Source organism: Colobus angolensis, unplaced genomic scaffold, assembly GCF_000951035.1.
Source record: "Colobus angolensis palliatus isolate OR3802 unplaced genomic scaffold, Cang.pa_1.0 Scaffold59, whole genome shotgun sequence".
Lineage (NCBI taxonomy): Eukaryota > Metazoa > Chordata > Mammalia > Primates > Cercopithecidae > Colobus > Colobus angolensis.
Window position 1 is genome coordinate 7,124,636 of NW_012119487.1, and position 22,606 is coordinate 7,147,241.

At 39.4% G+C, this 22,606-nt stretch overlaps 1 protein-coding gene and 1 pseudogene across 3 annotated transcripts in view; one reads left to right on the forward strand and one right to left on the reverse strand.

The window, feature by feature from the left end:
• The window catches only part of PAPPA2 (pappalysin 2), a 417,104-nt gene that overhangs the window by 143,761 nt on the left and 250,737 nt on the right, over positions 1-22,606 (forward strand). The gene's annotated exons all lie outside the window — the stretch shown is intronic.
• LOC105526387 lies at positions 17,735-18,869 on the reverse strand (annotated as a pseudogene).

Below are 22,606 nucleotides of genomic sequence, written 5' to 3' on the forward strand. Positions count from 1 at the left end.
TCCTTCCTTCCTTCCTTCCTTCCTTCCTTCCTTCCTTCCTTCCTTCCTTCTTTCCTTCCTTCTTTTATTCTTTCTTGATATTCTTGATTACTTTCAAAGGCTTTATTTTACTGGCTAATTTGTAGAATAAATTTATAAAAATGTTCCCCTCTCTGAACTGTTCTAACACTAAGTAAAACTCTTCTTCTTCACCTTTCAAAAAATGTTTTTTACACTCCTCTAGAGCTCTCCCTTCTAATTAGTTCTATTCTCTCCTTCCAATCTTGGCCAGTTATCTTTAGGTCTGCTGCACAGTTGTCATCCTGGGACTTCTCTTCAATGCGTTTTTTTGGGGGATAGAGCCACTGTGTCCTGAATTACATGAATATCTCTTAATTTACTACCTTATTTTACTGGAAAGCATCCTCAAGTAAATTTGTAAGAAAAGATGTTTTAGGTAATCTTTTCTGAAAATGCACTTCTCAGAATGTTTTTGTTCTACCTTCATACAAAACTGATAGTTTGACTTGGTATAAAATTTTGAATTGAAAAACAGTTTATCTCAAACTTACGAAGAAGTTCATTAATTACTTCTAGCTTCTGTTCTGATAATTGTGTGTACTTTTATAGGTGTGTGAGTATATATATACACACACATATATATTTATATATTCTTTTAGAATCTTATCCTTAGCCTTGTTACTCTAGGAATTTGTAGGATTATTTTTTAGGGGTTGACTTTTATTGTTCTTTTGTTGAACACTGTTCAGTTTGGACACTTATGCCCCTTGTCTCTGGAAAAATCTCTTAAATTGTTACTTTGATATTTCTTCATTCAGTTTTCTCTATTCTCTTTGTTACCCCTGATACTCCTGGGGATGAATCTGCTGAACTCACTCTTTGTCTCTCTTCTCTCCTACATTCTCTGTTAGTTTGTTCTACTTTTTCTTTTTTTTTTTTTGAGATTTCTTTGAGCCTTTCAATGCTTTTATTTACTTTTATATTTTAACAATCATACTTTTAACACCTTCTTATTCTTTGACTATTTTTAATATAATCTTAAAAAAATTTTAAGACAAACATTTTCAAAGATAAAAATGTGATTCATTTGGAAATTCTCTTGTGTGTGTTATACTGATACCTCTGAAGTCAGTTTTTCTTTTTTATTATATTTTAGATTAATGGCTATCCTTTATGCTGATGATTTTCCTTAAATGTCTAATGCTTATTCACAGTAGAAACCACACTTTTAAATCTCTACCTATGATGATCGGAGAAAGAATAATTACCTATGAATTTACTCTTTTGAAAAAAGAAATTTGAAGGCGGAAACATAGTGGAGGAGAGAGATTTTCTTTCTTCTCAGCTCTCTTATACTTATTTCATGTGTAGGTCTTTTCTGCCTTCCCTATCCTATTTTTTGTGCTGAATTTTTATTATAAAAATATTAATTTTTTATGACTCTTGGCAAGCGCAATATTTTGAAAAATCATTATTTTTCAAGCTTCTATGATGTGCCAGGCATGGCAGAGGGACACATGTAAAGACTATGGAAATGGTAAGGGCTAACAATTTAGAGGAGAAGGTCAGCAATTTTATCTAAATTCTCTGGGTTTAAGTCCAGGCTGAGGCATTAAAAGCAGAACATGGGGAATGGCTTTTCTTTGCCATGGCTTAGATTGTTTGAAAGGACTTTTGATTCATAGAGATACAGATCTTTGGGTTTCCATAAGGTCCTGTGACTTGGTGGAGTTAGCCTCTGAACTAGATTACCTTTGTAGAGCCTGCCTATTATTACAGTTAAATCACAGAGCTCAAGCTCACAATTCCATTATACTGTTACTCTGAAGGGACTCAATTTTGACAAATGCTTCGCCAGGCATATATTAAGCAGAGTGCTCCAGGCACAGAGTCTTTCCACTCACAGTGGAAGCACCAGAAGCTCACAGTTTAGGGTCGGGGGAGAGTAGTAGAAAGTGGGGGACAGACCTACAAATAGATCACTAACATTTGAGTGCAAGGATTGATGTATGAACAACTCTCCTCACTTCCCAAATCCTGTTCAGTCTTCCTGCTGTGGTTCCAATGTATCTCCCAAAGTTAAGAAAATGTGGCACATATATACCATGGAATACTATGCAGCCATAAAAAGATGAGTTCTTGTCCTTTGTAGGGACATGGATGAAGCTGGAAACCATCATTCTGAGCAAACTATCACAAGGACAGAAAACCAAACACCGCATGTTCTCACTCATAGGTGGGAACTGAACAATGAGAACACTTGGACACAGGAAGGGGAACATCACACACCAGGGCCTGTCATGGGGTGGAGGCGGGTGGGATAGTATTAGGAGATGTACCTAATGTAAATGACCAGTTAATGGGTGCAGCACACCAACATAGCACATGTATACATATGTAACAAATCTGCACGTTGTGCACATGTACCCTGGAACTTAAAGTATAATAAATTAAAAAAAAAAAAGAAATTTAATCCCTAAAGCAACAGTGTTGAGAGGTGAAAATGTTAAGAGATGGTTATGTCATGAGAGCTCTGCCCTCATTAATGGATTCATGCTGTTATCACAGGAGTGAGTTTCTGATAAAAGGATGAGTTTGCTACCCCTCTCTCGTGCCTGCTTTCTTGCACTTCTGTCTTCTGCCATGGGATGATGAAGCAAAAGGACCTTCACTAGATGCAGGCCCCTCAACCTTGGACTTTACAGCCTCCAGAACTGTAGGAAATTAATCTGTCTTTTTCATAAATTACCCATTCTCATGTATTCTGCTATGGCAACACAAAACAAACCAAGATGCATTCCCAGCAACCCCAGCAAGAAACCACAAATCTAGCCCAAAGTAGTTCCTCTCCCAAATGCTCTGAGAGGAGAGAAAGCCTGATGAATTCAGCATCAAACATCTGTAACCCAGATGGGCCTATCAAAGGGAGAGTACTTATCAGGCTCTGGACTGGTCAGGAGGAGACATGAATTATAGATACATTACCCAGCCAGTTGAACAGACTTACCAAGATAAAGGAACTTGGAACTAGGCAGGGCTACATAAGCCAGATGTCTATTTCTACATAGTAGCTGCCCTGAGAGATGATCTGCAAGAATTAAGGGAAGGAAGGGTGTTGAGTGTCCACTTCAGTAAAATCACAAATGTCATTGTCTATTCCCTATGGTGCATACTAGGGAGCCGAGCCCAAAGGAATTTCTGTACCCTCAGGGGAACCTATCTTCCCTGACCTTTGCAGGCTTCAACTTCTTTTTGGTTATTAGTTGTTTCTGACACATTTCTCCCTAAAATTATGTCTCAGAGTTACAGTTCTTTGCTGCTGCACCTACTTTCCATCCCATGCTTTCTCTCCTTTTCACAATAGAGTTGAGCAAGTATTTCACTAAATCTGGAACTCTGCTTGTCTCTCTTTTTTGGTTTCTATATCTCAGATCTCATAATATTGCTATAATGTGAAGAAAAGTCTCAAAATAAAAACAAATAGTTGAACAAGGATCAATCATTTAGTGTCTGACCATGCTCTGAAGCAGACAATGGGGATACTGTATATTTGTTTTCTGTATATTTGTTTCTGAAGCCTGTGATGGGCTAACATCTCTATATGTTAGCAACTCATTGTCTCTTCTTTGCCTCATTCCCTGAGGTTTCACTGGGGAATTCAAGGGCAGAGGACTCTTATACATAGCAATACTTGCCCATGGCATACTTCCCTCTAAAGAGGTCCTCAAGAGGGTGGCTGGGAATTGTTCTGGGGGATATGGCAGAGAGTGGTGTCTGCAGGTATACACTAGAAAGGGTGTGTCTTGGGATAGGAAGGCAGAGGCACATGGCATCAAAGGGAACAGGTGGAGAAGTTGGTGCTGCACAGACCTGGATGCCTTGGATTAGCTATGCTTTGCTCATTCCCACTCGGAGGCTGTTGAGCCAAAGGCATGGTCAGGCTGGGCTCTTGCAGTGGCTGGTCTGTTAAACATCAGCCAGGCTTCATTATAGGTTTCTTTTGAAGTTGAGACTCAAAGGTCCCTGAAGCCAAAAAAAACACACGCAGGGAAAATAAGCATAAGGGGTAGAAGAGGGCAGGAAGAAAAGAAATGGAGGAGAAATTTTAAAACTAAACAGCAAAAACCTGCTAGTTCCCTCACTTCAAAATTCGCAGGCAGTGTGAACTCTAGAGCGAGTGTCACCTTCTCATGGTCACGTCAACTGGCAACGGGAATAGAAGGAAAGAAATAAGAGGAGGTTCCGTAGATAAGCACAGTAAGTTTACCTACAAATAGAAATGTCTCTTATTTACTACAAGCCAGTTTCTCCACAGTTCCAATAGGCACCGTATTATGGAACAAATGAAATCCCCAGTTTTTCTGTTCACCTGACTTAGTGGACTTTCCTCCTCAGGTGAGTGGGGGGTTGGGGCAGGGTGGATGTTTTTCTCCTTTTCATAGTTTATTTCCTAGCCAAATAGACAGACTGGTGAGTGAGCCGTGTAGTCTGTCTGGGTTAAAAATATTTCCTCTTAGAAATTTTTCAGGAGAGACCCCAGTCTCCAACTACACTCAGTTATTCAGAACACTTCGGCTTTTTCCTAGGAGTTGGGGTGCTAGCCCTGGTGCCTTGGCCAGATACCAGTCTGTCTCAGATGATTTCACTTAGAGGTTCCTTCCTAGAATTTAAGCCTAAGAGTTTGAAAGACAGCTGCACGCTTACACATTTTCTTTCTTTTTTCATTTTCTTGGACTCTTATTTGTAATGACTTCAGTGACTGGTTATAAATGAAATCTTGTTGGTAGGTCTTCCCCTAACGAGGCCCTCATTCCCTTGATGTCAGAGTTGTAGAGTGCGTAGCGGGTGGCACGTGTAGTTAGCGTGGCCGTCAGGGGTTTTTCTGAGGTTCCGTCAGAGCACTAGCCTCTAGAGGAAGCTCCTGATCTATTATTAATTTCAACTCCAAGGTTTCTCTCACTTCCTACCCAGAACACTGTCCAATGGTTGTGGATCTGATTTCCAGAGCCAAACACTTAAACAACTACTACTTATCCTTCAAGTCTCAGCTAGGATATCCCTTCCTCCTTCTTGGAGCATTCTGTTGTCCTCAAATACAAATTAGCTACCTCATTTGTATCACTTCTCATCCCCCTATAGCCACCACCGTAATCCAGGTCCCCATCTTTGCTCACCTGGATTATTGCAATAGTCTTTTAACTGGTATCCCGCTTTTGCCCTTGCACTGTTGCGTCGAGTCTATTTTTAGCACAACAGTCAGAGTAATCCTATCACGGTATAACTCAGATCAAGTCATTCCTCTCCCCCTAATTCTCCAGCAGTTTACCAGCTTATTCAGAGTCAAAGCCAACAGCATGACTGATCTATAGGGTCATATAGCATCAGTCATTTCTGTGGCCTCACCTCTTACCATGCTCCTTATTTTAGCACTCCAGCCACACTGGCCTTCTGACTTGCCAGACATACTCCTACTGTGTGACCTTTTCAGTAGCTTTTCACTTTTCTGGAATATTCTTCCTCCAGATTTCTACATGGCTAACTTTCCCACTTTCTTCTGGTCTTTTTTCAAAGTTGTTTTCTAGGTGAGGCCTTCCCTGGAGACCTCACGTAAAATTGTGCACACTGTCTTGGCTCTTTATGAATTCTTCCCCTGCTTTATTTTTCTTTTTAGAATTTATCACAAATATGCTATTTTGTTTATTTTGCTTAATATTCATTTTCTCCACTAGAATGTAAATTCTACCAGGGAAGGGGTTTGTATATGTTTGGCTGACTATTATACTCTAACACCTACAACAGCAAAAGGAACGGACTAAGTATTCAATAAATAATTGTTAAAGAAAGGAATGTTCTTACTCTAGTACAGTGGTTGGCAAACTATGGACCATGGAACAAATCTGGCTTATCACGTGTTTTTGTAAAAAAAATTATTTTGGAATACAGTTACACTCACTTGTTTACATATTGTCTATGGCTGCTTTCATGTGGCAGAGTTGTGCAGTTAAAACAAAGACCACGTGGCCCACAAAGCCTAAAATATTTACTATCTGGCCCTTTATGAAAAAAATGGCCAACCCCTCCTTAAATACATATTTATTATACCATACTGTAACTTCCCATTCCTGTCTATCTCTTGCACAAGACTTTAGTTTCTTTGTTCATAGTTCTTGGAACACATTTGATATTTTAAAAATGAATTAGTGTACATATATAAATATATATCTATATGTAGATGGAAAACCAATGACATGGGGAAATGACAATGTAGCACAAGGGTTTTAGGAGGGTAAAAATCTGTAGGCAGAGTATACTACTATGTATGGGAAAAGAAGTGTATTCAGAAACTACACTCTAGTCAACTTCTCTACTGGTCTCATCACTGTGGTAGCACTGCCCCATTTAGATCTAGTGAGTAAAATAACTGACAATACTCATGGAAGCGTGAACATGTTAGCTAAGGAGGGAATGGCTTTAAGCCATTTTCTTCATTAACTTGTTATTTGAGTAGCTGGGCCCCCAGGAGGCTCCAAAAATCTGAAACATGGAATAAATTTTGATGAGCATAATAATAGCTACAATAGCCAGGAAGTATTTATAACATGAATCCTCTTTACCTAGGGAGCCAGTGAATGAGAGAAAGACCAGACTCCAAAAAAGGAATACAAGATCTCTTGGACATGATGTTACAGATTAGGCAAGATCCTTATCAAGCATTTTAGTTAGGATTTTGCAATTGTAAGGAACAGACCTACTCATGTTAACTGCAGAAAATGGATTTATTGTAAAATTACATATGGGCTGGAAGTGGAGCTAGAGAGTTGCAGAGACTGTGGCAGTCAGGAGCTCCATCTCTCTCAAAGCCTACATATTTCTCTACGTCTTAGTTAATTCGCACCATTCATGTCTCATTAGCAATCTGCTAGATTACTCATAGTTTTTGCTCCCTTATAGCTTTAGTTTAAACCATTGCTTCAGCTTGCTCTGGCTCGTAATTTATCTCATAGAATTTTTCCCTTCAGATTTTTATCCTATTGCTAGTTGCCACAGTTTCTCACAGTACCTTGGTTCAAATTCTGAAGATAGTCAATGTCAACTGGCCTAACTCATCTTTACATGTTAGTTCAGAAGTCATAGGTTTCTGGCCAGCCTTGGGTTTAAGAAACTGTGGCCAAAAGAGCAGGATGGCTGGAGGGCTCCTCAGGGTTCCAGGTCCGCAACCCTCTCTCAGCTGATGTCGACTCTGCTTGGAGTAGAATGAGCTCTTTTTTTTTTTTTTTTTTTTTTGAGACGGAGTCTCGCTCTGTTGCCCAGGCTGTAGTGCAGTGTGGCAATCTCGGCTCACTGCAAGCTCCACCTCCTGGGTTCATGCCATTCTCCTGCCTCAGCCTCCTGAGTAGCTGGGACTACAGGTGCCCGCCACCACGCCTGGCTAATTTTTTGTATTTTTAGTAGAGACGGGCTTTCACCATGTTAGCCAGGATGGTCTCGATCTCCTGATCTCGTGATCCACCCACCTCGGCCTCCCAAAGTGCTAGGATTACAGGCGTGAGCCACTGCGCCCGGCCGAATGAGCTGGTTTTTCATCTTTACTTCTCGAGGATGAAACTTTTAGCATGTTTAATTTCTGATAATGTGCTTTTCTTTAGACCTTAGACCCTGATATTCTTGGTAATGTAACTCCCGCTGAATTTTAATGCTAATTTTAGTCTTGGAATTGCAGTTTAGATTTCAAACCCTAATATGCTAGGATATCCAAGTAAAGTACCTGGTTCATAGTAAAATTATATATAATATTATATATATATAAATATATATACACATATATATATAAAATACCAATAAAACAAAACATTTTGCATGGATTATTTTATTTAATGCTCATCATAGCTCCAAAAAGTAAATATTTTGATTATATGTATTTTATACTTAAATTTAGATAGTCAAATAACTATTATTATGCAGTAGCAGGCAGAAGTTAAACTCTGACTTCAGAGCCTGTTTTTCCAACTGCCATTCTATATTGTTTGTTAAGTATAAGTCTTACACACCAGCAAAATGTTTAGTTTATAGTGGATAAAAACTAAATATTTGTTGATTTTAATTATGTAATGATTATTTCAGAGAATACATTCTTGAAGAATGAGGGGAAGGAAAGGATAACTACTATGGGCTTAGGGATTATGAAATACTTTATAGAAGAGCCTTCCTTCCTTCCTTCCTTCCTTCCTTCCTTCCTTCCTTCCTTCCTTCCTTCTTTCCTTCCTTTCTCTCTTTCTTTCTTTCTTTCTTTCTTTCTTTCTTTCTTTCTTTCTTTCTTTCTTTCTTTCTTTCTTTCTTTCTTTCTTCTTTCTTTCTTTTCTTTCTTTCTTTTCTTTCTCTTTCTTTCTGATGGAGTCTTGCTCTGTCACCCAGGCTGGAGTGCTATCTCAGCTCACTGCAACCTCCGCCTACCAGGTTCAAGTGGTTCTTCTGCCTCAGCCTCCCAGGTAGCTGGGACTACAGGTGTGTGACACCATGACGGGCTAATTTTTGTGTTCTTAGTAGAGATGTGGTTTCACCATATTGGCCAGGCTTGTGTTGAACTTCTGACTTTGTGATCTGCCCGCCTTAGCCTCCCAAAGTGCTGGGATTACAGGCATGAGCCACTGTGCCTGGCTGAGTTTCTTAAAATATGTACAGTAGAGAGCAGAAGAAAGGTCAATTACATGAACCAAAGTACAGATGTGCAAACATGTTAAGGCCACTCTAAAAAGAACAGCTTGAAAGGAGGAAAATTTTCTTAGAGAAAAGTGAGGAAGAAAACTGGAAGAGTTATACGGGACAACAGTCCCTAGATTTTGGGCTGAGGGATTTGATCCATAAGCAGTTAGGAACCGTAAATGATATATGGATATATACGTGTCTGTTTTAACAGATATATGTGTTTTCTTTTTCTTCTTCTTATTTTTGTATTTATTTTTATTGATACATGACATTTTATGTATTGACTGAGTGCATGTGATATTTTGTTACATGTATACAATGTGTAATGATTCAGTCAGGGTTTTTGAGGTATCATCACTTTGAGTTTATCATTTCTATGTGTTCCTCTCTCCCAGCTGCCTTAAAATATACAATGCATTACCGTTAACTGTAGTCACTCTGCTCTGCTGTTGAACAGTGGAACTTATAGCTTTTATCTAATTGTATGTTTGTACCTAACCTACCTCTCTTCATATCTGTTTCCACCCACCCACACTTCCTAGCCTCTAGCATCTATCATTCTACTCTCTACCTTTGTGAGGTCAACTTTTTTAGCTCCCACATATGAGTGAGAGCATGCAACATTTGACTTTCTGTGCCTGAGTTAGTTCACTTAATATGTGACCTTCAGTTTCATTCATGTTACTGCAAATGGCAGATTTCTTTCCTTTTTGTGGCTGAATATTATTCCATCGTGTATATATACAGGTTCTTTACCCAGTCATCCACTGATGGACACTTAGGTTGGTTGGACTTTCTATTAAATGTATACCTCTCCCTCTGTCCTCCGTGTGCTCTATTATCTCTTCAGTTTTTCCATGTCTCTGCTGTCCTGTGCTGCATTTGAATAGCTGTTTTTGTATTTGCCCAGCTGACTCTTTCTTTAGGTTTGGCTAACCAGCTTTTACAACCCACCAATAAACTGTTAATTTTTATTAGTGTACTTTTAATCTCCATAAGTTATATTTAGTTCTTTGTTGCATCTGCCTAGCCATTTTTTATTTATTTTTGTTATTAATTCATCCTTTGGATATGCTTTTTTTATTTTTAAAAGCATGTTAAAGTGGTGGATACGTGAACTTGCATAAGTAATAAAAACACCCACAAACAAGTATGAGTGACACTGGAGATATCTGAACAAGATTGATGGATTGGATCAATGTCAGTATCCTGGTTGTGGTATTGTATTATAGTTTTTCAAGATATCATCATTGAAGGAAACCAGGTAAAATGTATACAAAGCTACTCTGTAGTATTTCTTACAATGCGAATCTACAGTTTATTTCAAAAGAAAAAATTTAATTGAAAACAGTAAGCATTTAAAAATATTTTACATCAGCTAGTCTGATTCTGTTATTTGTTATTGCTGCTTACTCTTCCTCACAGTGTTTTGTTTCTTCATGTGTGATTTTTGATTGTGAGTCCATGTTCCTTAAAACTTTATCTGTTCAATTTCTTTCCAACCTGAGTTAAATATATGCTGTATTACTTCTGGCGATTGCCTAGGGCACTACCAACATAAAACCACTTTAAAATATATTATCGGCATAATTTTTTAGACCATACCATCTTATGAATTTGAGGTGCAAATCTGTGATATTTGGCTCATAGCTATAATTGTCAGGGAAGATTTTCCCCCTATATTTTGAGTCAAGGCCAAGGAATACGGGTTTTCTTGCTGTACCTCTTGATAAAGCGGGCTTTTTAATTTTTAATATTTTTGGTACCCTGTTTTATGGACAGTGCAGTCCTTAGGAATTCTGGCTTTATGTGAGGCTGTCTTATCAAACACCCTACCTTGATAGGCCCTTTTTTATCCAAGATTCTCAAAAGGCTGTCAAAGAAGTTCCTGGGCATTAGGAATAGAGAGAGCCCTCAGACAAGTCAGTGGCTTCAGAAAATGTTTATTTTCTAGATTCCTGTTTTTACTTTGTATGTGGAGTCTGAAGATATCCTTTAATTTCTTTCCAACTTTACAATGCATTTAAAATTTATTTTTGTATATTCTCAGGTTTTAGTTGTTTTCAGTGGAGGTATGATCAGGGATTCTAAACTCTTTATACTAGAAATGGAAGTCTTAAGCCATTAAATATTGAATGTTTGACTAATTATTCAGAAAACTAATCTGGAGGTGGTATCCAGAATCAGTGTTATGGACCAGCGAGCCTAGAGGCAGGAAGATGTGTTAGTAAGTTCCTATAGTAATCTAGATAGAAAAGGGTAGTAGGTCAGAAATGGTTAGGAAAATTATTTTTGCACTGTGGAAAGAACTAGGGAACTAGAAAGGAGAAGAATTAGATTATAGTTTTTGCTCCAGTGTAGTCACATAATTTAATTATTTGCTTATTCATATTCATTCATTCATATTCAACAAATGTTCATTGAGTACCTGTTCTAGGCCAGACACTGTTTTCGGTTTTGTAGTGCAGTGTGGTATACTGCAATGAAAATACATTTTTCTTCTCTTATGGAGCTTACAATCTGTGAACTATAAGAATGGCAATGAATAAACAAGTGTGTCCATCATAGGCCAGACAGTGGTAAGTGCCACAGAAAGAAATTCAGCAGAAATAATGAAAACAGAGAGTGCTTGCTGTGGAAGCAGGGTGAAGGGTGTCTGTAGAAAATCTTACTGAAATGACGATGTTTAAGCATATATCTGAAGGAAGCAAGGTAGTGAGCCACATGGAATCTAGACTTATTCCAGGCAGAAGGAACAGGAAGGAGCTAGCGTGCCTGAACTGAATGAGTTAGGCAGAGAGTGGTTGGAGAAGACAGGAGACATAGAGCTCATTAGGCCATTCTCAATGAGCTGTGAAGCTTCCAGGACTTGGGCTACAGAGGGCCATCTGTGGTAGAGTGGGATCTGTGGAGGATGTGTGAAGAAGTGGCTAACTGCCCTGTCTACCTCAGAGGGATATTGTGAAATTCACATGAGATAATGCTTGCTGAAAGTGCCTTGTGACTTAAAGATACTTCATAAGTGAAAGTGTTTGGTGAGACACTGCATTGGATTCAGTGGTGGATTTGATGAGATGATGGATATTCTCAAGAAGACGTTAAGGTGATTGAAGAGGAGATGTGAAAAAGATATTTATCTCAGCATGGAATTTTACAAGGGCAGGATCATACCTTATATAGTAATAAGGATTCATCATGAGGCAGAAAGCATGAGACATGAATCACCCTGCCCCATAGGGAATCTGTGCCCTATCTCCCCTCAGAGGCCTTTTTCCTATTTGAGTGTGAAAACATAAAGCTGAGTACAATGAGCATGTTCTCTCTACTGTACTCTGCTTTCAGGCAGATTTATTCTTCAGGAATGGCTATGTCTCCTATTCCATAGCCATTTCTAGGAATGCCTATGTCTCCTAATTGTGCTCAGTACCAGTAGGTACTCAGAGTTGCCTGCTGAATTCATGTTTCAAAGTTGTGTGTGTGTGTGTCGGGGGGTAGGATTTATAGGAATGAAATTAGAGTTTAGGATATAAAAAATGTGTAAACCAAGCTGGTGGACACCTATGTTTGCAGCATTAAATGGGAAAATAATCATGGGTGTTGGGTGGCTGTAAGCTTCATGTGAAGTCAAAGTGTAATGTGGCCATTAAAAATATCCAACAATCTTGGGCTCTGTTAAAAAGGGAAAAGAGTATAGATTGCTGAAGGAGATGCTCCCCTTAGACACAGTCCTGGTCAGATTTTGTCTGGAATCTGCACAGTTCTGGGCAGCAGGTTTTATGAGGAACATCAACAACCTGGAGCACATCCAAGGTCTGGGGAAGAGTGGTGATGACTAAGATAGTAAAATGGCCCTGTTCTCTTTTTAATATAGGTTTTCACTTTCCTCTGCTTTGCTGAGGAGCCAATAGAAAAGAATTTTAAAAAGAGTCACAATGGCTTTTTTTGCATCTCATTCTATTTATTCATTTACTCGTTCAGTTTATAATAAACATTTATTGAATATCTACTACGATTTAGACACAGTAGCAGACACTAGGGGTATGATTCTTGTCCTCAGAGTTCAGGTGAGAGAGACAGGCATGTATGCATATGATTGCAATATTGAGTAGAATGAAGCCAAGTGCTATCTTTAATTATCTTTAGCCCCCTAAGTCTGAATTTTTATGATAACTAACCAACTTGTCTTTCTACTTCTAGGATCCCTCCATGTTAACCCCAAATTAACCCTGCACACCATCATCAAAATAATTCTAAGAATCATTTCTATGTTGAGTGTTTTCTGACTAGAAGGACTCAATCTGGGAGGGAATGGGATTTCAGGTTCTTGAAAGATGGGTAGGGAGACCAGGCCGGGTGCGGTGGCTCAAGCCTGTAATCCCAGCACTTTGGGAGGCCGAGATGGGCAGATCACGAGGTCAGGAGATTGAGACCATCCTGGCTAACACGGTGAAACCCCGTCTCTACTAAAAAATACAAAAAAAAAAAACTAGCCGGGCGAGGTGGCGGGCGCCTGTAGTCCCAGCTACTTGGGAGAATGGTGTAAACCTGGGAGGCGGAGCTTGCAGTGAGCTGAGATCCGGCCACTGCACTCCAGTCCAGGCGACAGAGCAAGCCTCTGTCTCAAAAAAAAAAAAAAAAAAGAAAAGAAAGATGGGTAGGGAGACCAGGAGTATATTATACGGGGACATAATGTCACAGAGAATTGGCATCTGGCATCTATAAGAAGGTTTAGGATAATAACCATGATAATAACTCATTTGTTCAATGACCTAACCATTAACAGTGAAAATAGGGCAGCATTATGAGGTATTCACAGTCCAATATTAAAATGACAATTAATCAGACTAACTTAATGTGGCACATAATACTTTTATTACATGCTTGTAATTATATGTAAGTATTCTGTTCAATGGTTTGTTCTAGCCCTTTTCCATAGATTTTAATATAATGGAAAAAGTCATCATTCCTAATTCTGTCATTTCTGTACCTTTCTGCATGATCATTGATCCTTGGTCAGCAAATTGATAAAAATCACGTTTTTTTCTTTCATTAGTAGCCTAGTCTGCCACAGGTAGTTTTGATAAGGATATGTAATGAAGATATCCTATGCAGTAGTAACCTCTCCTATCTGTAGCATTCTGGGGGAGCTATTAGAGAATCTTTATGAGATTAATTTGAGTGGCTTATAGTATTTCAAGACTTTATTGTGGCCAATATTATAATAAAACTCAAATCTACGGAATCTTTTTCTAAGGCTTATTCCAATGCCTTTCTTAGTTTTACTTTCTTTCATTTATCCTATTCATTCATCCATTCATTCATTAACTCATCTGAATTTTATTTCCATACCTAGAGAAATCCTTATATATTTTGATATATATTTCTAAATAAAAGGTTTCTGAAAGAAGTATCTATTCATCTGTTTAGGTGCTAGTTACACCATACTTTTTTTCAGGTTGGACTTAAGTTGGATTTTATATGTTCATGTAATATAAGAATTTAATATAAGAAATATGAATTTAAAAGGGGAAAATGAGGACACATAAGAAAAGACTGGCCAGGTGTGGTGGCTCGTGGCTTTAATCCAAGCATTTTGGGAGGCTAATGTGGGCAGATCACATGAGGCCAGGAGTTTGAGACCAGCCTGGCCAATATGGTGGAACCCTGTCTCTACTAAAAATCTAAAAATTAGCTGGGCGTGGTGGTGCACGCCTATAATTCTAGCTACTTGGGTGGCTGAGGCATGAGAATCGCCTGAACCTGGGAGGCAGAGGTTGCAGTGAGCTGAGATTTCACCTCTGCACTCCAGCCTGGGTGACAGAGTGAGACCCTGCCTCAAAAAAAAAAAAAAAAAAAAAAAACTGAGGCAGTGGCAAATTCAGTATACAAAGTGATTGCCCGTGTATTAGAGTTAGAGTGCTGGAGAGAGGCCACCATTTTAGTTCTGAGCTTCCCAGAATCAATACAAACAAGGAAGTAGGTAAGTTACATTGTTTACTCTATTTACAAGATGAAAACAAACAGCTTCTCAAGAGAACAACTGCCATAGGTAATCATACTGGACAGAAATTATAGAGGAAGCTATGTAGTATAATGAACAATGCTCTGAACAATATCTTTATGCAAAAATCCAGTATCATCTTAAAGAATCAGTTTTGGTTCTGCTCCTAAGTGCAAGAAAAAGGCCACTTTGTGTCCTTAATGTCCTTTTCTAGAAAGGTTAAAATAATTGTATTACAGGACAATTTTAAAGAAGAGGAATCAAGAGAGTAGCCCTTTTCTGGAGGTCGGGGAGGAAGGGGGTCAAAATCCAAGCATTAGTGGCAGACACAAACTGAAGAAAGGACACCTCTTTCTCTGAGACTGGAAGGAAGGAGTGGAGGGTGGATGCAGATTTATGAGTTGTTGGCATGCAGGCGGAGATTAGAAAAAGTTTTTCCTGGTAGCCTTGATCTTCTTGATGAAGAAGGCAGTTGTCTCTTGGGAGTGAGAAGATGGCTGACAGGGTAGAAACTTGAGGGAAGTGGAGATTGTTCACAGCAGCCTCTTTCCGGTCAATCTTCAAGCGCTGAAATGTGAAAGAAACTTATGTGTCTAACTCCATTTCCTTCTTTCCAAGTCATTGTGGAAAAAAAACCAATTCTGAACCAGTTGCTGCAAACCTCTAAGGAGGTGCAATCAAGGTAAATTCTGAAAGACATAATGAGTCCACTCAGATTCAGAGTCACAGAACTTCATTGCTGGACCTCAGGGACCATCTAGTTCAACTATTTCATTTTATTTATGGATGAGAAGGCATCTCTCAAATTACAGAGCCCATTGATTATTGGATTAGATAATCCAAAGAGAAGTCATCTGACTCTTGTTTGTTTCCCCACTGCACTATACTCAGCTACCCAAGGTATTAGGCAAGAGGCAGAGGACACTATGTCAAAGTCTATGGCTCAGTTTCTCCAATTCATTCCATGCTTCCACTTCACTCCATAGCCTCAAAAGATACTTTTGAGGCTCAGAAGGAGAAGTTTGAAATCATAGATTTCTGTCTTAGTAGACTCCCTTGCCTGTGTGGCCATAGGTTTATCATAGTTTCTTTCATCTAGTTTTACACAAAATAATCATTAATAAAGTAGATGATGCTGGGGAAGAAAAAAAATAAGGAACATGATCAGGTTTGTGAAGAGGGTATGAAGAAACGTTCAGAATAAGAATAAAGCCGAACACTGCCTGTCAAATGGGTAATGTGACTTCCAGGAAATTTGAATGGGCTAATTCAGTGTTGTCTACAGTGGGGCCCCCAAAGAGGCTGCAGGCTTGGTGACCAAATAGCATCTCTTTTTGCAGTTGGCATGGAAAGCAGCCTGCAAGTCCCAGCTTAAAAAGAACAAAGAGCCATATGCCCCTGCTTCATTGCAGTTGTCACAGGAGAGGTTGGGAAATAAGGAAAAACTCCAACGATGAGTGAGCTGAGAAAGCCATATCCTTTTTCTACAGCAGGCAGTATTCTGCTTTGAAGAATGAGTAAGCTACTAACCCAACCCAGAAGCGGAGCTGGGAGGGCAAGAGAGATAAAGCAGTTGGATAGTGAAGGGAAAGAGGGGAATGAAAGGAGGCACTTTGTCTTTCTTTTCTTCAATTTAAACTTGTTTCTTAGTTTACCAGCCTTTACTAAGTGTCAAATGGAGATCAGATTGACCCATCTATTGCCACTTGGAAGGTCTAACTTAGTCATTTTCCTAGAGACATGGAAGCTAACTTAATTGGGCCATGTACTGTCTTGTAGCAGGATCTGGTGTTAAGTCATCCTTGCTTGAAGCCTGTTAAATGTTCGCAGTTATTACATATGAAAACCTGAAAAGTTGGCTAGGAACTATGCAAACCACTTGAGATCATGTTTCTTTCTTAATTTCCTCCCTGTCATTTTTATGCAAGGGCCTTCTCAGATATCTAGAAACTTCATATTGTGACTAAGCAGGGTTTCAAGTATGGGTTTTAATGATTTGGTCCATTATTTCATTTTATTTCAGTCTTTTTTTGGGAACAGGTGGTTTTTGGTTACATGGACAAGTTCTTTTATTTTTGCATTTTATTATTTATTTAGATGTTTAAGCTCTCGCACTACATTTTTACAAGCTGGTAAACACTGACAAATTATTTCTCCCACTGTACAGTAACCACACATCCCCAGACAGTATAAATATATGGTTGAACTAACATTAATACATATCACCATTTTATCAATTATATAATAAAACAAATTATCAAGTATCCAAATATTAAGTTACACAGCTCAAAAGGCATATAAAATATTAGATGTCTGCTCAATTCATGAGCAGAAACCCACTTCTTTTTTTGCAAGCAAGGTTGGGAAGAGAAGGAAAGAAAATCACACTTTCAAACAAATATAAGTTGGTAAACAACTTCTGATAAGTATGGAAAAAAATTGCAAGAATTTCAGGAAGTTTATGTTTATAATAACAAAGCATCTCTACCTTTAAAAATATTTTACTAAATTAAAGAGCATATTCTACATGTTCTACACAAGACAAAGGCAACATTTTGCTAAAAGTTATTAATAGCTCCCTCTCATTTTTTTTCTCAGGCCCTCCCTGTTAAGCTGCACCTCAGAGTGCAAACATTAAATTAACTGTAAGGCTTTTTTGTCTGAAGACATTAAAGACATGTGCTTTTGTACAATGTAGATTTTCAAAATGGAGGTTTTTTTTTTTTTTTTTTTAGACCAAATCTAGCTCTGTTGCCCAGGCTGGAGTGCAGTGGCACAATCTCGGCTCACTGCAAGCTCTGCCTCCTGGTTTCACATCATTCTCCTGCCTCAGCCTCCCAAGTAGCTGGGACTACAGGCGCCTGCCACCATGCCCGGCTAATTTTTTGTATTTTTAGTAGAGACGGGGTTTCACTGTGTTAGCCAGGATGGTCTCAATCTCCTGACCTCGTGATCCACCCGCCTTGACCTCCCAAAGTGCTGGGATTACAGGCGTGAGCCACCATGCCTGGCCTGGAGTTTTTGAATAAAAGCACAAAGTGAGATTTATAGAAACACATGAAATAATCATTGTAAGGCTTGGTTAAAAAAATATCAATGGCTAAGCAAACCTGATGTCTACTGGTATGAATATGGGAGACGTAAACATAAAGTGAGCAGACAAATCACCATGTAGGCCCTACTTTCAATGTTTGAAATGGTTGAAGGAATAAACCACATAAGGTCTAAAGTATTCATAGTTCCTGAGATTTTAGTTCTGTATGGTTCAAAAAATATACAAGTATAGTGCTAGGTATTTTGGCACCTAATCTTCCTAAATTTCTTATGTATCAATAAGATTCTGGCATGGAAATAGATTTAAACAAGTCATAACTCAATACTGCCTGATTTTGGGAAATGTCAATTGGTACGAATGACAAGCACATTTTATATGCTGGCAGCAAGAATCTTTTGCCAGGTGTCCAAACAGGTTGACTGTAACCCAAACACAGAGGTTGCCAAATCTGTCTAGCTTGTGGCCTGGTAAAACTGCCTGTCAATACTCCTATGGAAGCTTCATTAGACTACTCACTAAGCCGACATGTTGGCTAATGTGTGTAACAAATTAGGTCCTATCTCAAGTTCCACTTCCAAGAGCATTAGGCACCCCGGTTTTATTGAATGCAACAGTTGTTTATATGACCACTGGAATCTTTGAAGCACAGATGCATTTTAGGATGATACTTCTCCAAATACAAAAGTTGCTTGCCTTTAAAAGCTCCACGCTACTTTTTTCCTATGAATTGTATTGGATCTTCATGTTTCATTCCACCTTCAATTAATGCTAGGGCAACAAGTACTGGAGCTCCCCAAGGCCTGCAATGCAATGAAGAGCAATACAACAACCAGGTTCTTCATGAAACTTAATTTTTATGAAATTTAACCTATCAGCAACTATCTGGTTGGATGGTGGTGCACCATCACCAAACGGCCAATCGAGAACATAGGTACCTTCTTTCTCCACAAGAATAGTGTCATAAGTTGCTTCACATACTCTTACGATTGTGGTAACTCCATACTTCTTAAGTTCCTCTATAAATTTATTTAAGGTCACATTGTTTGGATTGTGTGTAATAGGAAATCTCATGTTCTTGTATGTGACTTCCACAGGAGCTGGGTGTTTCATTCGAGCTGTGTTAATTTAGCTAAAGAAGACTCAATAGGATTATGAAATAATTTAAAAATTGAATACAGAAATGATGCAAAGAAACTGAAGTCTACTTCAACATATTCCACTTGAAATTCTCAGTGCTTTGAGTGTGAAGTTGTAATGATAAATGAAATGAACCTCCTAACAAGAAGCAGCAATTCTTCAATCCAGTAATACTGAGGCAACAAACAGACAGGAAGTGCACTGAGATTTACCCCATCCAGGTCAGAACTCTTGTAAAATGCTCTGCGGATTTCAATTCAACACTTCTGTGTCCAGGATAACCACTCCTATAGGGGCTTCTTGGTGGAGTAGTAATTAATTTCTACAGTTCACTTGTCTGCATAGAGATCGCACTGTGCCTGGCAGTAATCTCCACTGCCCTTCAGAAACTCCATAAATGTGTGACCAAGAACACCGCAGAACTGAGGAATGTATTTACTCCCTGAAGATTATGGCCTGATCATACAGTTGGTCCCAAGGCAGCAGTGACACAGGGGGTGGTGGGGGCTACAGGGCAGGAGGCAGTGGTTGTCATGGCAGAGTGGTGGTGGTGGCGATGCAGCAGACAAGTTCTTTAGTGGTGATTTCTGAGGTTTTGATGCACCCATCACACGAGCAGTGTACACTGTACCCAGTGTGTAGTTTTTAAATTCTCACCCCCCGAGTCCCCAAAGTCCATTATATCATTATATCATTTTTATGTCTTTGTGTCCTCATAGCTTAGCTATGATATTTAGTTTTTGATTCCTGAGTTACTTCACTTAGAATAATGGTCTCTAACTCCACCTAGGTTGCTGTGAATGCCGTTATTTCATTCCTTTATATGGCTGAGTAGTATTCCATGGCATATACATATATATCTCACATTTTCTTTATCCGCTCATTGGCTGATCAGCATTTAGGCTGGTTCCATATTTTTGCAGTTGCAAATTGTGCTGCTATAAACAACTGTGTGCAAGTGTCTTTTTCATATAATGACTTCCCTTTTTTGGGAAGGTACCCAGTAGTGGGATTGTTGGATTAGGTCCATTTTTTGAGTAAACTATGGCATATGGAGAAGGAGTCCAAGTAAACTCCATAGGAAATTGAAAAAGTGCTCCTTCTTAGGGAATCAGGACATCTTATTGATTGAAATGACTTGTCTGAAAATCTAAGCTGACCTAAACTGTGCTCAGTAAAGGAAGGTTGAGGCGTGTAGCTATTGGTTTTGGAGCTGTGAAAGTGATGTTTGGAGCAGCTAGATGACATATTAAGTGTGAAAGCTGGAATTTGAGGAATGTAGTTAAGTTGCATCATGAAAGAGACTATTCCCAGGATGTTTCTGACCCAGTAAGTACTGATTAATGTGGCCTCTTAGCCTTAGCTTTTCCATTTTGGAATGTTGGATATTTTAATATTAAGCTAAACCTTGAACTTGGCCACTATAGATTGAATTTTATGACCTACAGGCATAGTTCATATTCTGAGTCCCATTTTGTCAAAACAGTTTTCCCAGATGTGCCACCTAAGCCTTCAGGGGTCATCAGATCTATGTCTTATTTTCAGAGATGGGCCACCATTGACCCAATGCTTCTTAGTTACCATACCAAAATACTCAAAGAGACTTAATTGCGTTTCAGTCAACCACTCAAATGAACTGAGAAATAAGAAAAGATGTTAGTCTTGTTTGGTTCATATTAGTTGATATTTTAATTAAAGAGTTTTGCCAGTTTATTTCTCTATAGTGTTGTAAAGGACAACATGAGAAAAATTGTACTGTGTGCATTAGCTCATTTGTTCATCCATTCAAACAATTTTGTAAACACAGATGATGAGGGGTGCGCCCAAGATGGCTGAATAGGAACAGCTCCAGCCTCCAGCTCCCAGCGTGAGTGACACAGAAGACATGTGATTTCTGCATTTTCAACTGAGGTACCGGGTTCATCTCACTGGGGCATGTCAGACAGTCGGTGCTGGTCCGCGGGTGCAGCCTGACCAGTAAGAGCCAAAGCGTGGCGAGGCATCACCTCACCTGGGAAGTGCAAGGGGGAAGGGAATTCCTTTTCCTAGCCAAAGGAAATTGAGACTCACAACATCTGGAAAATCGGGTAACGCCCACCCTAATACTGTGCTTTACCAAGAGTCTTAGCAAATGGCACACCAGGAGATTATATCCCACACCTGGCACAGAGGGTCCTACCCCCACGGAGCCTCCCTCATTTCCAGCACAGCAGTCTGAGATCTAACTGTAAAGGGGCAGTGAGGCTGGGGGAGGGGCGCCCGCCATTGCTGAGGCTTAAGTAGGTAAACAAAGCCACCTGGAAGCTCGAATTGGGTGGAGCCCAACTCAGCTCAAGGAGGCCTGCCTGCCTCTGTAGACTCCACCTCTGGGGCCAGGGCATAGCTAAACAAAAAGCAGCAGAAACCTCTGCAGATGTAAATGTCCCTGTCTGACAGCTTTGAAGAGAGCAGTGGTTCTCCCAGCATGGAGGCTGAGATCTGAGAATGGACAGTCTACCTGCTCAAGTGGGTCCCTGACCCCTGAGTAGCCTAACTGGGAGACATCCCCCACTAGGTGGAGACCAACACCTCACACCTCATACGGCTGGGTACACCCCTGAGACGAAGCTTCCAGAGCAAGAGTCAGACAGCAACACTCGCTGTTCAGCAATATTCTGTCTTCTGCAGCCTCCACTGCTGATAGCCAGGCAAACAGGGTCTGGAGTGGACCTCAAGCAAACTCCAACAGACCTGCAGCTGAGGGTCCTGACTTAGAAGGAAAACTAACAAACAGAAAGAACACCCACAACAAAACCCTATCAGTATGTTACCATCATCAAAGACCAAAGGCAGATAAAACCACAAAGATGGGGAAAAAGCAGTGCAGAAAAGCTGGAAATTCAAAAAATCAGAGCACATTTCCCCCTCCAAAGGAACACAGCTCATTGCCAGCAATGGAACAAAGCTGGACGGAGAATGACTTTGACGAGTTGAGAGAAGAAGCCTTCAGTTGATCAAACTTCTCAGAGCTAAAGGAGGAACTACATAACCAGCGCAAAGAAATTAAAAACCTTGAAAAAAGAATGGATGAATGGATAACTATAATAATCAATGAGAGAAGACCTTAAAAGAACTGATAGAGGTGAAAACCATAACACAAGAACTACGTGACAAATGCACAAGCTTCAGTAACCGACTCAATCAACTGGAAGAAAGAGTATCAGTGACTGAAGATGAAATGAATGAAATGCATAGAGAAGAGAAGTGTAGAGAAAAAAGAGTAAAAAGAAATGAACAAAGCCTCCAAGAAATATGGGATTATGTGAAAAGACCAAATCTACATCTGATTGGTGTGCCTGAAAGTGATGGGGAAAATAGAACCAGCTTGGAAAACACTCTGCAGGATATCATCCAGGAGAACTTCTCTAACCTAGTAAGGCAGGCCAACATTCAAATTCAGGAAATACAGAGAATACCACAAAGATACTCTTCAAGAAGAGTAACTCCAAGACACATAATTGTCAGATTCACCAAAGTTGAAATGAAGGAAAAAATGTTAAGGGCAGTCAGAGAGAAAGGTCAGGTTACCCACAATGGGAAGCCCATCAGGCTAACAGCAGATCGCTCAGCAGAAACTCTACAAGCCAGAAGAGAGTGGGGGCCAATATTCAACATTTTCAAAGAAAAGAATTTTCAACCCAGAATTTCATATCCAGCCAAACTAAGTTTCA